General features: G+C 44.8%; 1 long non-coding RNA gene across 1 annotated transcript; it reads left to right on the top strand.

Moving 5' to 3' along the window:
- Positions 1 to 364: 364 nt before the first annotated feature.
- LOC129323733 (uncharacterized) lies at positions 365 to 14,262 on the top strand. Its single transcript, XR_008596478.1, has 3 exons — positions 365 to 403; positions 3,374 to 3,427; positions 14,154 to 14,262. It is a non-coding gene; the product is annotated as an uncharacterized LOC129323733 (long non-coding RNA).
- Positions 14,263 to 15,338: the final 1,076 nt, after the last annotated feature.

The raw sequence follows: 15,338 nt of genomic DNA, 5'->3' as shown, positions 1-15,338 counted from the left end.
ATTGAGAGCAGAGTCACCTGGGCTCAGGAGCACATGGTCAGGAGCACATGGTCTGCAGCTGCTAGAGGAGGTAAGGGCTTTTTGCCTTTCTTGGCTGTGGTGGGTTAAGCTGAGAAGCTAAGGGTGGTCCTCTCTAGCTTTGGGGCTTTTTGTGTGTAGTTTTGTGTTGATTTGAGTGTAGTTTTGAGGCTGAGTGTGTTTGGGCTTGATTGTGTTTGAGGGTGAGTGTGTTTGTAAGGCTGCTGGGGGTTGCTGGAGTACAAGCCACACCCCCCCTTTGTGCTCACCTCCTGTGCTTAGCAGGAAGTGACCTTTTGCATTGAAAAGGCAACTGCTGGGCAGGGGCAGGGCAGAGCAGAGTCACCTGGGCTCAGGAGCACATGGTCTGCAGCTGCTAGAGGAGGTAAGGGCTTTTTGCCTTTCTTGGCTGTGGTGGGTTAAGCTGAGAAGCTAAGGGTGGTCCTCTCTAGCTTTGGGGCTTTTTGTGTGCAGTTTTGTGTTGATTTGAGTGTAGTTTTGAGGCTGAGTGTGATTGGGCTTGATTGTGTTTGAGGGTGAGTGTGTTTGTAAGGCTGCTGGGGGTTGCTGGAGTACAAGCCACACACCCCCTTTGTGCTCACCTCCTGTGCTTAGCAGGAAGTGACCTTTTGCATTGAAAAGGCAACTGCTGGGCAGGGGCGCGAGCCTTTGGCGCGAGCCGAAGGGCGAGAGCTAAAGGGCTCTTGGCCTGTGGCTCTTAGCCGGGGGATCATAGCCGTTTTCTTTCCTCTTAGTGTGTTATTCCTAAAACAGAATAATGAAGTCAGAATGCCAGCAGGGGGTTGGGGGCTTTCCAGTGTATTGCACTGAGTGTCACATGTATGACTATCTGCCTTCTGGTCAGAAGTCCTGGATGTGTGCTCGCTGCAAGGAGCTCCTGGTTCTCAGGGAACGAGTACGTACCCTTGAGGCCAAGGTGGCTGACCTGGAGAAGCGGAGACAGTTAGATAGGCACGAGGACAAGATTCTCAGGGACAGGACAGATGTGTCCCACTCTAAAAATGGCAGCGTTCTTGTTGTCAAGGAGAATGAGGATCTTGTGGAATCAGGGCACCGTATTGAGGATAAGGGGAACATGCCCTCAGAAGGGACCTCTTCTTCAGTTGGTGAGCAGGTTTCCTTTCGCATCAAGGAACCATCCCTGGGTGGGGCGGGAGGGAGGCTCTTGGTAGTTGGTGATTCGATCCTTAGACAAGTAGATAGCTGGGTGGCACAACCGCGTTCTGACCGTATGGTGACTTGCCTGCCTGGTGCGAAGGTAGCGGACATTACGCGTGTTATAGATAGGCTGGTAGATAGTGCTGGGGAAGAGTCAGCGGTCGTGGTCCATGTTGGAACCAACGATGTTGGGAAATGCAGTCGTGAGGTCTTGGAACAAAAATTTAGGCTGTTAGGCAGGAGACTCAAGGCCAGGACCTCCAAGGTAGCCTTCTCAGAAGTGCTACCTGTTCCACGCGCAGGGCCAGAGAGACAAACGCAGATCAGGAGTCTCAATGCGTGGATGAGACGATGGTGTAGGGAGGAAGGGTTCAAGTTTGTTAGGCACTGGGATTCTTTTTGGGACAAGCGGGAGCTGTACAAGAGAGACGGTCTCCACTTGTCCCGAGAAGGAACCCGGCTGCTGGCACTTAAAATCAAAAAGGTGGCAGAGCAGTTTTTAAACTAAATGCTAGGGGAAAGCCGACAAGAGATAAAGTGTCTCTGGTTCAGGATGGTTCATCTCAGAGAGATGAAGGGCTAGGTATAACACTTCTACAGGGAGATAGATTAGAGTTGTCAACTGAGATGGAGACAAACAGTGCAGATGACCTAACTACGTCTCGAGGCAAAGTGTGCCGGGGAAGTTACAGGTGTTTATATACAAATGCTAGAAGTGTCCGAGGTAAAATTGGGGAGCTGGAATGTTTAGTGTTGGGCGAATCCATAGACATTGTGGGCATATCAGAAACTTGGTGGGATGAGGAAAATCAGTGGGACACGGTGATTCCTGGATATAAATTATATCGGAAGGATAGGGAGGGAAGGGTTGGTGGTGGGGTGGCTCTATATGTCAGAGAAGGTATACATTCCAGTAAGATTGAGAAGGTAACTGAATTAGATTCGCTTCTGGAAATGCTATGGGTTGAAATTACGGGCCCAAATGGAAACTTAACTGTGGGAGTTTGTTATCGCCCTCCAGATCAGAAAATAGAGGAGGATTATAAAATGATGACAGGATTAAAGATGGCTGCTAAACAAAAAAACTGTGTTGTAATGGGTGATTTTAACTACCCACACATTGACTGGGCCAATGGGTGTTCGAATCGGGGGAGAGAAAGTGAGTTTCTAGACTGTCTCAATGACTGTGCTATGGAACAGATGGTTACAGAACCTACTAGGGGAGAGGTGATCCTGGATTTGGTCCTCAGTAATGCTGAAGACCTGGTGAGAGATGTAAATGTGATTGCACCACTTGGGAACAGTGACCATAATGTTATTGAGTACAACATATATATAAATAGGAAATTGCCAAATAAGACCAACACAGCCATGTTTAACTTCAAAAGGGGTAACTTTTCTGAGATGAGGGGGTACGTGAAGAAGAAACTGAAAGGGAAAGTAAAAAAGGTCAAAACACTTGGGGAATCTTGGAGACTATTTAAAACTACAATCCTGGAAGCTCAAATTAAATATATACCGCTGGTTAGGAAAGGCACAAATAGGTTTAGGAAAAGGCCAGCATGGTTAACAAGAAATGTAATAGAAGCTGTAAAAGGTAAAAAGGATTCTTTTAGGCAGTGGAAAACTAGTCGGAGTGAGGTTGATAAAAAGGAGCATAAGCTGTGGCAAAAAAAGTGCAAGTCTGTGATCAGACAGGCAAAAAGGGAATATGAGGAGCATATTGCAAAGAACATAAAGAAAAACAATAAACAATTCTTTAAATATATTAGAAGTAGGAAACCAGCTAGGGAGGCCGTGGGGCCCTTGGATGACCAAGGCGTAAAAGGATTACTAAAGGGTGATAGGGAAATGGCCGAGAAGCTGAATGCGTTCTTTGCTTCTGTCTTCACTGTGGAAGATAAGAAGTGCATGCCCACTCCGGAAGCACTGACTTTGGGAGGGGTTTTGAAAGACCTGAGTCACATTGAGGTGACGAGAGAGGAGGTTATGCGACTGCTAGATAATTTAAAAACTGATAAATCACCGGGCCCAGATGGCATACATCCAAGAGTTCTGAAAGAACTCAAGTGTGAACTTGTAGATCTCCTCACAAAAATATGTAATCTGTCATTAAACTCTGCATCTGTTCCTGAGGACTGGAAGGTAGCTAATGTTGTCCCCATCTTTAAAAAAGGTTCCAGGGGAGATCCGGGAAATTACAGGCCAGTCAGCCTGACGTCAATACCGGGTAAGTTGGTGGAAACTATTATCAAAAATAAAATTAGTGGGCACATTGATGACCAAAAGCTGATGAGGAAAACTCAGCATGGGTTCTGTAAGGGAAGATCTTGTCTCACCAATCTGTTAGAGTTCTTTGAGGGAGTGAACAAACAAGTGGACAAGGGAGACCCGATAGATATTGTTTATCTTGACTTCCAGAAAGCTTTTGACAAAGTTCCTCATCAAAGGCTCCTAAGTAAGCTCAGTAGCTATGGGATAAAGGGCCAAGTCCTCTTGTGGATCGAAAACTGGCTAATTAATAGGAAACAGAGAGTGAGCATAAACGGGCACTTCTCACAGTGGAGGGTGGTGAGCAGTGGGGTGCCACAGGGGTCGGTATTGGGTCCAATGCTTTTTAACTTGTTTATTAATGATTTGGAATTGGGATTAAGCAGTGAAGTGGCTAAATTTGCAGATGACACGAAATTGTTCAGGGTGGTGAAAGCCAGAGAGGATTGTGAGGCACTCCAAAGGGATCTGTCGAGGCTAGAAGAGTGGGCATCCATGTGGCAAATGAGGTTCAATGTAGCCAAGTGCAAAGTAATGCACATTGGAACCAAAAATCCAAAATATAAATACAAGTTGATGGGGTCTGAACTGGCGGAGACTGACCAAGAGAGAGATCTTGGAGTCATGATAGATAACTCACTAAAAACGTCAGCACAGTGTGCGACTGCCATAAAAAAAGCTAATGCTATGCTAGGGGTTATTAGGAAAGGGATTGAAAACAAATCAGCCGGTATCATAATGCCTCTGTATAAATCGATGGTGAGGCCTCATTTGGAGTACTGTGTACAGTTCTGGTCGCCACACCTTAAAAAAGATATCATAGCACTGGAAAAAGTACAGAGAAGGGCAACTAAAATGATTAAAGGGTTGGAACACTTTCCCTATGAGGAAAGATTGAGGCGCTTGGGGCTCTTTAGCCTGGAGAAAAGACGACTGAGGGGAGACATGATAGAGGTTTACAAGATAATGCACGGGTTAGAGAAGGTCGAGAAAGATGTGTTTTTCTCCCTTTCTCACAATACAAGAACTCGTGGGCACTCTATGAAATTATTGAGCAGTCGGGTTAGAACAGATAGAAGAAAATACTACTTTACACAAAGGGTGATAAACACATGGAATTCGTTGCCACAGGAGGTGGTGGCAGCTACAAGCATTGCCAGCTTCAAGAGGGGACTGGACGAATGTATGGAGCAGAGGTCCATCAGTGGCTATTAGCCACAGGAGATAGATGGTATTCTCTTTGTGGGGAGGTGGTGCTCTGTTGTCTTGGTGCTGGAAGGAAGGCAGTGGGAGGGCTTCTGGTGTCCTGGCCTCACTGACAGTCCTTTAGATGGCACTGGATTTCTAGCCACTGTGTGTGACAGAATGTTGGACTGGATGGGCCACTGGCCTGATCCAACATGGCTTTGCTTATGTTCTTATGTTCTTATGCATCTACATTGCTGTGCCATGAGGGAGAGCACATCCACTTTTCCTGGAAAAAAATTCATGAAAACCTCTCTTCAATGAGACATCATGACAGTATCTCGTGATTTTGGAGAATGAATGGAGTAACAGGAACCAAATGTATTGCAGAGGGCAGAAGGGGGAGAATTATGAACTGCTGCTGATCCCTAGGAGAGAGTTCATCCTAAAACAAAGTCCTTGTGATGGCATACACTTAGCATGGATATTAAAGGGGAAATCTCCTATGATGTATCCTCATTGCAACAACTGGCAGTTCAGCACTCAATCTCTCATGTTGCTCAAGGAGAAGAGACTAAAGTGAGCTTCAGAAGCAGCACTGTTCCCTTTCCAGAGGGCTGCTGAGATAGGTCAATGCCACCTTGTGGTCAACAGCATTGAAAGCATCTGAGAAAGATTCACTAATCCAAAAAAAAAAAAAGAAGCCACATCAGTTATTCATTTGCAGCACAAGCCTCGGAGGCCCCTTGAAGATCTTATTCTCACACACAGCAGAAGAGGTGATGAAGTTGGTTCTGGGCTGTGCCACTACAGACTGGAGGTGGAGACCCACATGACTGAATGTTTTTTTCATACACAGAAAAGCACTGCATGCAGAAAATTAGGAATCTTTTTTTATATATTCAGGGGCACCTCATCATCTGAGCTCTCTCCTGAAGACGACATGGACTGGTCCGGCAGAAATGCTGGTTTACTACCTCATCCATGATTTGTGAAAGCTAGACCTAAAATCACAAGTGCCTTGTGAAGCTATGGAAGATTGAACTCTGATTGAAAATCAGTTTTTCAGGATGATCATGAATTGACTCAGAAACCGAGTACAAGCATATACAGAACTGCCTTTCCGTTTCATGTATATCATCATTTTGAGAAGGGCTGGGAAAAGCTTTACAAGGCACATGTGGATCCAGCTTAAGTGGTACATGTGGATCCCATCTAAGTCTGCATATTTATACCATGATGGGAGCTCCACTGAACACAGAGGGAGTGGTTTCCAAATAAGGGTGCTTAGGATCTGGCCATATCACATTTATCGTGATGCAAATTTTTGTTGTCAAAACAAAACCCAGCCAATCTAAGGGTATTTTAAAAGCACAATATTTGCTTCATTTTTTCTACAGTATACTTATTTTTCTTGTTATTGTTCTGCCACACTTTTGGAATGAAACTATGGTAACCTCTGCAACATTCATGGTCAGAAACCTAATAAAGTAAATCACATCATCAATCTAAAATCGACTACCTAGTCACAGAAGAAAACTTAAATGTTGATAATGTAACAGTTTTCTTCCAAACAGGACAGTCTCTCCAACAGAGCTGTCTTCTATCTAGAACGTCTATATCTTTTTTTCTGGCCCAATCTTAATCTCTAGATACCTCCTTTTCTGTAATGTTCCATTGCTGGAGGGGTGGGGGGCATAGTTGCACATAGTTGCACCATAGTTGGGCGGGGAGGGGGATAACATGAGGACTTTGAAGCAGACATATGATGGACATCATAAAGTTATGATCACTTTTATTGACTATTAAAGGAGTATAGTCAAATACAAGGGGAAAGATGTAATCCAAGCAACACAGTTCCTACTGAAAAGGAGTTGTAGTCATATCCAAATCCATATCCAGAATTCAGGGCCAGATTGGTGTGTGTGTGGGGGGGGGGGGGGTAGTCTGCCCCCAGCACTGCCAAAGAGGGGGCACCGGGCACAGCTGCCAGCTGCCGGGAGCACACCGGTGGCAGCGCAAACAGGTGAGCGGAGGGGGGGAGGCTACCCACACCATTCACCTGCCCTGCAGGACAGGGTGTGCGTGGCAAGCCAGCCACCCCCTCAGCGGGGCAGGCAAATGACATGGGTGGCCTCCCAGCTGCCCGTGCTACCGCCACCAGCTCCACAGCGCACCATGTGCCGGGACAGCCAGCTTGCCGCGCTGGTGGCATGCTCCGCCCCTGCATGATGATGTCATAGAAATGATGTCATCACGCAGTGCTGGGAGCCAGACTTGGGTTGCCCTGGGTGCCAGCGACCCTAGATCCAGCCCTGCCAGAATTTGCAGACAGAGGTGCGGGGGCGGGGGGGAATCAAAAATCCATTTTGTTGTCTCCACATCACCATGGATGTGACCAAATATCAATATGAAGAATTATTATTGAAACTGGGAGTGCACAGAGAGTGTTCCTGGATCTCATAGTGGTTGACAAATGAGAGCCGCTTTGGTACAGTGGCTAGAGCATCGTATTAAGACCTGGGTTCAAATTCTCATGTCACATGAAGCCCACTGAATTCTCTTTGTCTAGCTACTCTCTCTCAACCTTACCTGTCTCACAGAGTTGTTATAAGGATAAAAGAGAAAATGCTGCCCTGAGTTCCCTGGACTAAGGGCAAGATGAATGGTTGGTGCCTGTTTCTGCATACAGCCTATTTCACAGCAACTTGTCTTTCCATCATTGTCCAGTTTTAGCACATGGTCCTATGGAGAAAATACGGCTTATATGCGTAAACCAGCTTTTAGTAGGATTTTTGCTGAAAAGAGCAGGCTGCCTCAGCATTGGTGAAGCAAGTTATGAAGAATTAAGACACGAATAAAATATAAAAGATGTATTTGACTTCAGGGATTAATCTACGTGTTTGTAGGGTCAGTAGGCAAATTTATAATCTGTAACACTTGGACGCTAAGGCATTTCAAGCAGAATGTATCCCAGCGTGCATTTGATTTCACAATAGTTAGCAACCAGCAAAATCTAAGACATTTGGATGTGTGCTGCGGTTCCATCCCAATGCTTGGATTCTCTTCCAAACCAGCAAAATTGACAAGGATGCCAGGAGATTTGTCATCCTGCCCAGTTCTGGAGAGGTCAGGAAAACCTTCACTCTTGGAATCTTGGCATTTCCTGTTCCAAGGTTGGCTAGTCCAGGAAAGGATGGAGGTATATGAAAGTGAAACTTTATTATTGTAAAACAATTATTTATTGCTAGCTAGCTGTCTTTCAATCCGCAAGTAAAGTGAGTCACACTAGGTGGGAAGGGATGGCTCAGCTTTTATTTTCCCATTTTGTGCTTCAACCTGAGCACAGGGAGACCAGCCCAGTCAGAAAGCAGGCCTGTATCTTTGATGACAGCCAATGTGCTGCAGCAGCCAAAATCACAAGACCGGCAATGGGGAGAGCCAAGTTCAAATCTCCACCTAGCTGTGGTGCTTATTGCATGACTTTGAGTCAGTCAGTCATTCTCTCCCTAACCTACTTCACTGTATTGGTGTAAAGGTAAAATAGAGGGGAGCCATTATGTTGCCAGCAGTTCCTTGGAGGTGGGACAAAGGAGATGAATGTAAATGCATACTTCCTTCCCATGTAGGGTTCAAATTCTCTCCTGGGGCATTTAACCCAAGCAGAATTAGAACTATGGAGATGGAATGGTATCCTTTCCAACACTTCTTTCAGAAACCCCTTTTCTCACAATGGTACATTTCACTCGCCATTTTTGAGGAGTCGCCACGATTGCAACAGATTTGGCTCAGCACCCATGCCTTTCACACGGTCCAAGAAGTTTCGAATTGGTGTCCTGTATTTTGTTTGTGGGCTTTGAAATTCATGTCACCCTTTAAAAAAAAAGTTTGTAGATGCGTTGTAACTTTGTGATGTTACCACTTAAAAACCCACCTCTCCCTATGCACATCAATACTGCATCTCTGTGCAGACATTTTCACACCCTAACTTTTCATGTTTGAAAATAGCACTGAGGGGTATTGAGAGCTGATTGTCCCCCTCAGCAAATTTTCTGGCCACCATTGGTCTTACATGATCAAATGAACCCTGAATGGATGGGGTGTGGTGATCTTTTTAGAGAAAGACTCCCCATGTTTGTTCGAATGCCATTTTTAAGGCCATCATTATCATTTATATTGAGCATTAAAAATCAAAAGGGAAACGTGTCCAAATGTTCAAATGAACAGAAGTGGTTCTTTGTGGAGCCAGAGAGCGTATCTACTGGTGGTGATTTCCTGTGGCACCTTTTCCCCAAACAGCAGTAATGTAAGAGTGTTGCTTCCTATCCATTGATTTTAAAAAATGCACAATGCTGAAATGTTACCATCCTTTAGAAATACCAAAAGAATATATAGAAAAAGCAGACGGGGTGCTGAGGAGGGTGGGTTTTATTAGATTCACACAGACTAATCAGCTTAAAGAAAAGGAGAGGGCAGTGTAGAGAAGCAAACAGCTCAAATATGATGAGGAAGCTTAAGAGGAAGCCACTAGCACAAAATATGGAGCAACACGGTAAGTATGGCAGCAACAAAACACAATTTCCCGTGCAATAACAATGTCTCCCTATTTTATTTACAGTAATTGCATAATTTAACAGAACTATACCACATGTAACCAGTTCTAGGAAAAATTATTTTGCAGGCGTCATATATGCTCCAAAGTCCATACATAAAGTGTCCAGTGCTTCAAGTGCTCTATTAATATTGCAACAGGTATTAAAGTGCAAATGCTTCCTAGCACCATGTACACATTAATTATTTCATACAAAAAATGGTGAAAATTGGAAAACTGATGACTAATATGGAGTGGTAGCTGCATGAAACTTTGACAACTGTGTTCTTTGAGAAAGAGTTTGGAAACGGATACAATGGTGATCTGGACCTTCCGTTAGAATAATGATGTCACAGAATTATCAATGTACACCTAAAGAATACACGTAAAGGTCTACTTGTGATCTGTGAACTACACAGTTTATTGGAACCAAATCTTGGACTATACCCAACTCCAGTTGGAATATAAGGTGAGCTTGTATGAAATAATTAATGTGTACATGGTGCTAGGAAGCATTTGCACTTTAATACCTGTTGCAATATTAATAGAGCACTTGAAGCACTGGACACTTTATGTATGGACTTTGGAGCATATATGACGCCTGCAAAATAATTTTTCCTAGAACTGGTTACATGTGGTATAGTTCTGTTAAATTATGCAATTACTGTAAATAAAATAGGGAGACATTGTTATTGTAAGAGGAAGCCACAGCAGCAGGATGCAGGGGTGGAGGGGGGCACAAGGATGGGAACCAGAAGAGAGGAGAGGCTGAGCGGAGGCCTTGCCGGAGGGAGAGTCTCCTGTGCCCCTTGCTCATTCCCAGTCTTCCGCCCTCCTTCACTCTGGGCCGCAGATAACCCCTCGTTCACAAATTCACTGGCACTTGGCAAGAGGCAGCTGAGCAAAGATTAAAGTCGGCTCAGCCCCAGACTGCACACCAAGCACCTTGCGTGCTGCACAGCTGAAGCCCTCCCCCCACCAAGGCTGCCCGCCAAGCCCAAGTTCTTCAGGGGCATTGCTTGGACAGAAGTGCTGGGGCACAGAAGGCGAGCATACGCACACTTGCACCCCACAACCCCGGCCTTGCCCACCTCCCTCTCACTGCTCTCTGCTTTCCCTGCTTGGGCCAGGCCAGGCGGGCACCCAGCTCCCTGCTGCCAGCCAGCCAGCTGGGCAGGCTGGGGACACTTTTCCTGACTGCCACCAAACGATGAAACATTAAAGAAAGGGGCAGACAAAGCGTTCGGGGAGCTGAGGAGAGTGAGTGTAGTCAGATCCACACAGACCAATCAGCTCCCGAGGAAAAGGAGAAGGTGGGGAGAGAAGCAAAAAGAGGACAAAAGTGTTCACACTAGCATTAATCAGGCCAGGCATGAGTTGGCAGTGGGTTCAAAATAATATTGCAATATGTCAATAGGGGGGGAAATCAGAGATACCATGGACTAAGAGCGGCACTGCGTCCCATGACTAGCTTGCAAGTGTGAAACCTCTGTAAACATGGAACACAAAACAGGTGTGGAAACGCTGTAAAGTACGAGTGTGAAAAGCACCAGTGTCTGTGAAGAGACCACAGATGCTACAGAGAAATATTTATGAGCCATGGTAACACTTCTGTGATCTCTCCATTTAGAGACCCCCAACAAATCCCCTCCCATGGCTTCAGGAAGGTCCAGAGAACATATTTGAATAAGTGAAACCAATACATTTATGAATGAGTTTAACAAATATAGATCAAGTTTTTAAAAGAAAATGAACCAAATTTTTTTTAATGGTTAAAGAACATTTTAGTTGTTTAGTTAAAAACAGCACATTGAATTGGTTTTGGAAGCAAACTGTTAAACAACGTATAGGGTTACTAACAATTGGCAGGTGCTGAGAGGATGGGAGTGCCAGTGACTTACCTTTTTGCATTTCTGCAGTGTTTTGGTTTTTCACTATTCTTCCAAGTCACACTGGAAGTGATATTATTGTGGGATGCTGTGGAGCACGCCCCCATTTCTGGTACCTGCCTCCTCCTGTCACTCAGCTGGTGATCAGCAAGCAGAGGCCGGGATTGCCAAGAGACTGCCCATGATGGGTGGGCAGCTGGCCTCCCTACATGTAGCTGCTAGCAATGGGCAGCTGGCTAATAATGAATTCAGCTCTATACAATAAAAAGTTAATTAAAAATCAAAAAATAATTTCTGACATTTGATAATAGTAATGATCAGATGCTTCAAATATGGCCATTATTATGACACTGCACAGTCTGATTTCTGACACTGGGCAGCTCAAGGAGAGAGTGACTGGCAGAGACATTGTCCAAACAGAACAGTTTAGCAGATATCCCTGCCAAACAGGATTGACATTTCTGTGCACCACAGTGTTTCCATTTTCCACCAATCATTACACAGTCTTTGGTGTCTTTGGGACAGTTTTCTTCATTCTATATAAGTATGGTTTTATTTTCTGGGATGCTGCCACCTTAAACACAGAGGCAAATTCTTTTCTTATACACACTGATAGGCAGGCAAAGCTTCAGAAAGTGGGGGGCAGAGGCAGAGGCAAAAAACAGCCCCCTTCTAACAAGAAGCAATTTGTCTGCATGGGGGAGGAGGGGTTGAGGTAGAGACTAGTGGCCAATTTTATTAGCAAAAAACCCTAGATAAAAAATATCACAGCTTATAGCCAAATCTATGTCACTCTGGGACTCAGATCTATAAGCCATCAGATGTTGCGTTACCTCAAAGTATCAAGTCAAATATAATTTGGCTAGTGCAACGGTACAGAGGAGTTATGTTTCTTTGCCCCATTTACCACCTTCTTGACTTTATAGGGTGCTCTCAACAATGCTCTAAATCTCTCATCTTGGAAGTAAACTGCAGAAAGGACTCCCTATTTGAGGGAAGGAGAGGACGTTGGGGAGCAACACTGCCTATTCCTGAAGGGCCAAGCATTCCAGTCCCCATCCAAGGCTTTGTCAGAGCTGCGGATCACTGTCAAAATCCCCCAAAGCAGCCTGGCATCCTAGTGAAACTTTACTCACACACAAACACACACACACACACACACACTAATTTACAGATTCCCTCTGCCTGTGGTGCAAATAAGACAAGTATCTCTAAAACATATTTTTGTCCCTTTTGCTGGAATTTGATAGATGGGTTAAAATTACAGGCAAAAAAATGTGTTCTCCACTTAGAGAGAGATAACATACAAATGATATGCAATAAATAAATCTGGTTGGCCACAGCTGGAAATAGTAAACAATCTTGGATTTCCAAATAATCAGGAAAAAACTGGGCCTTTTTAAAAACTTGAGGTCACTTTTGAACGGAGGTCAACCGCATTGTTTTTACTCAATTGACATATTTGATAGTGTATATACAAGTACATAAAGGTACCAAGTTCCTAAGTTCAATCCTGGCATATCATTTTACACATGGCTGCATACTGCAAGGTGTTTGTGCATGACTCTTCCATAACTGTGCTGGTGGGGTGGAGCAGGAAAACAAGGGATGAGGGATTAGCTGGGTACGGGAGTTGAGCAGAGACAGGAATCCGGATACTTGGATGTTAGGGTAGGCAGACTTTTTTGATGTAAACCTTTGATTGCTAATGACAAGATTCTGCTAAAACACAAGATTTGGTGTGCTATTCTGAGAGTATTCTAAGGGAACAAAGTACTCCTTTTGTAGATTTGATATACCAAATAGATCAGAGCATTACAATAAAACATCTAAATTTCAGGGAACTGTGATCCTTCTCAGACTTGAAAGTCTACTGTTCTGTTTGAGGTTTTGCATAAGAACTAGGCTTGCCAGTCCCCTGCTGGTGGCAGGATAATTCCCCCGCTCCCACCCTCCACCCCTTGCCCTGCTTACCTAGCTTGTGGAGGAGGCACAGGCCTCACGGGCACACTTCTGGGCAGTGCACCGTGCTCCAGGCTGCATGGCGCACTCCCATGGGCTCAAAATGGCCTGAATCAGGCCTGAATCAGCTCAGATTGGGCTGCTGCAGCATGGGGCGGGGGGGGTGACTGCTTCCCCAAAGTGACGTCATTGCACAGGACTGGGGGCATGCACGCACTTTGCGCACATGCGACTGAGAAATACTGGAAAGTAGGTGCTGGGACCCCACCTCCTGCCAGGAGTACAGGGGGACCTGGCAACCCTTATAGGAGGCCCATCCTACTGAAGTGACTTAAAAGTAATTTGACTAACTACACCAATTAGCAAGTGTAATTGTTATGCCTATGAAGCTGGGAGAGGAAGAAAGTGGGGCCAGCAAAATCCATTTGTTCTCAATCTTGGGCATTTTTCTGTGCATGGGGGGGGGGAGCTGTGCTGAATTCCTCCACCGATCTGTGGTTCAGATCTCTTGGTGAGCCCAGGCTGCACTGAACCCTTGGGAGCAGTGGCACCATGTACTGGGTTCCCCTAAACTCATATAACTAAGAGACAGGGTTGCCTTCAGGGTTTCAGCTTCCCTGTGGTAAAACACTTATGCCAGGTGATGATATGTAACTCAAAGCTAGTGTTCCCAACCTCCAGAAGGTGGCTAGAAATATCCTAGAATTACATCTAATCTCCAGAGAAGAGAGATCAGTTTCCCTGGAGAAAATGGTTGTATTGGAAGAGAGACTCAATAATAACAATAACAGCAATAGCAACAACAACAACATTTGATTTTTATACTGCCCTTCAGGACAACTTCACCCCCACTCAGAGCATTTTACAAAGTGTGCTATTATTATCCTCATGACAACCAACCTTCTCGGAGAGAGCCCCAAGAAGCTGAGATTAACCCAAGGTCACTCAGAGGGCTTCAAGTGGAGGAGTGGGGAATCAAACCCGGTGTCAGGTCTGACATATGTTTCTTGTGTGTTCTAACCAGAGAGACTCCATTTTAATCCTGTCCGTGTTTTAAGCTCTTCTTTTGCAGGTGACAAGCAGCCCTGCAACACTTATCTCAAAGAAGAGGAATGTTTTGACTACGGCCCTTCCAGCCTTGGGAAAGTTTCACTCTCTCAGCTTCAAGCCGCGTGTTTTGAGAACTGTGGGGGGAGGATGGGATTTGCTGGGCAATGCTATTCTGTATCCTAACCTTTACCTTCATTCGTAACAACATCCGTGTCCCAGCCAAGATATTGAATCTTGGCCAGTGGACTATAATGGTTGTTTATATTCAGTAAAGTCTTTTGAAACCAATGGACTCATGTCTAATTGCAAGAGATAGTCTGGATTGCAACTTTTAATAAGCCACAGTCTGACACCCGGTTCCCCAGATTAGAGTCCCATCGCTCTTAACCACTACATCAAACTGGCTCTCTATGGCATTATACCCAGCTGCGTTTCCTCCCCTCCCAAATTCTGTCCTCCACAGGCTCCCCCACCAAAATCTCCAGGAATTTCCAAACCCGTAGCTGGTAGCCCTACTCAAAGCCTTGGCAGTAGAATTTTATCAATATGCATGCAGTAATGTCATACCCCATTGTTTCACCCAAGCCCCATAATTTCAAAATCAATAACTGGCAACCATAAAGCAACCTTGAATAAGGGTGTTATGCAGGTGTATTATTTGTTTGTTTTCTTCATTTCTCATCCGCCTTTCTCATTGAGACTCAAGGCACATTGCACAGTTATAAAAAACAAAGCAATAAAGACCAGTATAATATTACAATGAACATTGCAATGGAACTGGAGCACACAATTAAAGAACAATGAAATAAAACCGGTACAATACATCCCATAAACCGGATTTCAAAATTAGAACTGCTGAACTATTCTGTTTTATATATTCTGTGGAATGATAGATGAGTGGGAGCTTTCCTGACCTTTTGCAGCAGGTCATTTGAACAGGTAGGAGCTGTAACAGAGAGTGCGCAGGAGTGGGGAGTAATTAGTTTTACCTCTTTGCAGGATGGCTCTTGAGATAGTTCAAGGTTAGGGTTAGGGTTTTTTTTTAATTTAAGCTATTTATTTTATTTACTTATTTCATACCCCATCTTTCTCCCCAAGGGGGCCCTTATATTATTCTCTTCTCCATCCTCACAACAACCCTGTGAGGTGGGTTATGCTGAGAGTATTTGAGCAGCCCAATGGCACCCAGCAAG

This window comes from Eublepharis macularius, chromosome 2 (assembly GCF_028583425.1).
Source record: "Eublepharis macularius isolate TG4126 chromosome 2, MPM_Emac_v1.0, whole genome shotgun sequence".
In the NCBI taxonomy this organism is placed as follows: Eukaryota; Metazoa; Chordata; class Lepidosauria; order Squamata; family Eublepharidae; genus Eublepharis; species Eublepharis macularius.
Note: the sequence above shows the minus strand (reverse complement) of the source record. Positions and strands in the feature narration are given on the sequence as shown.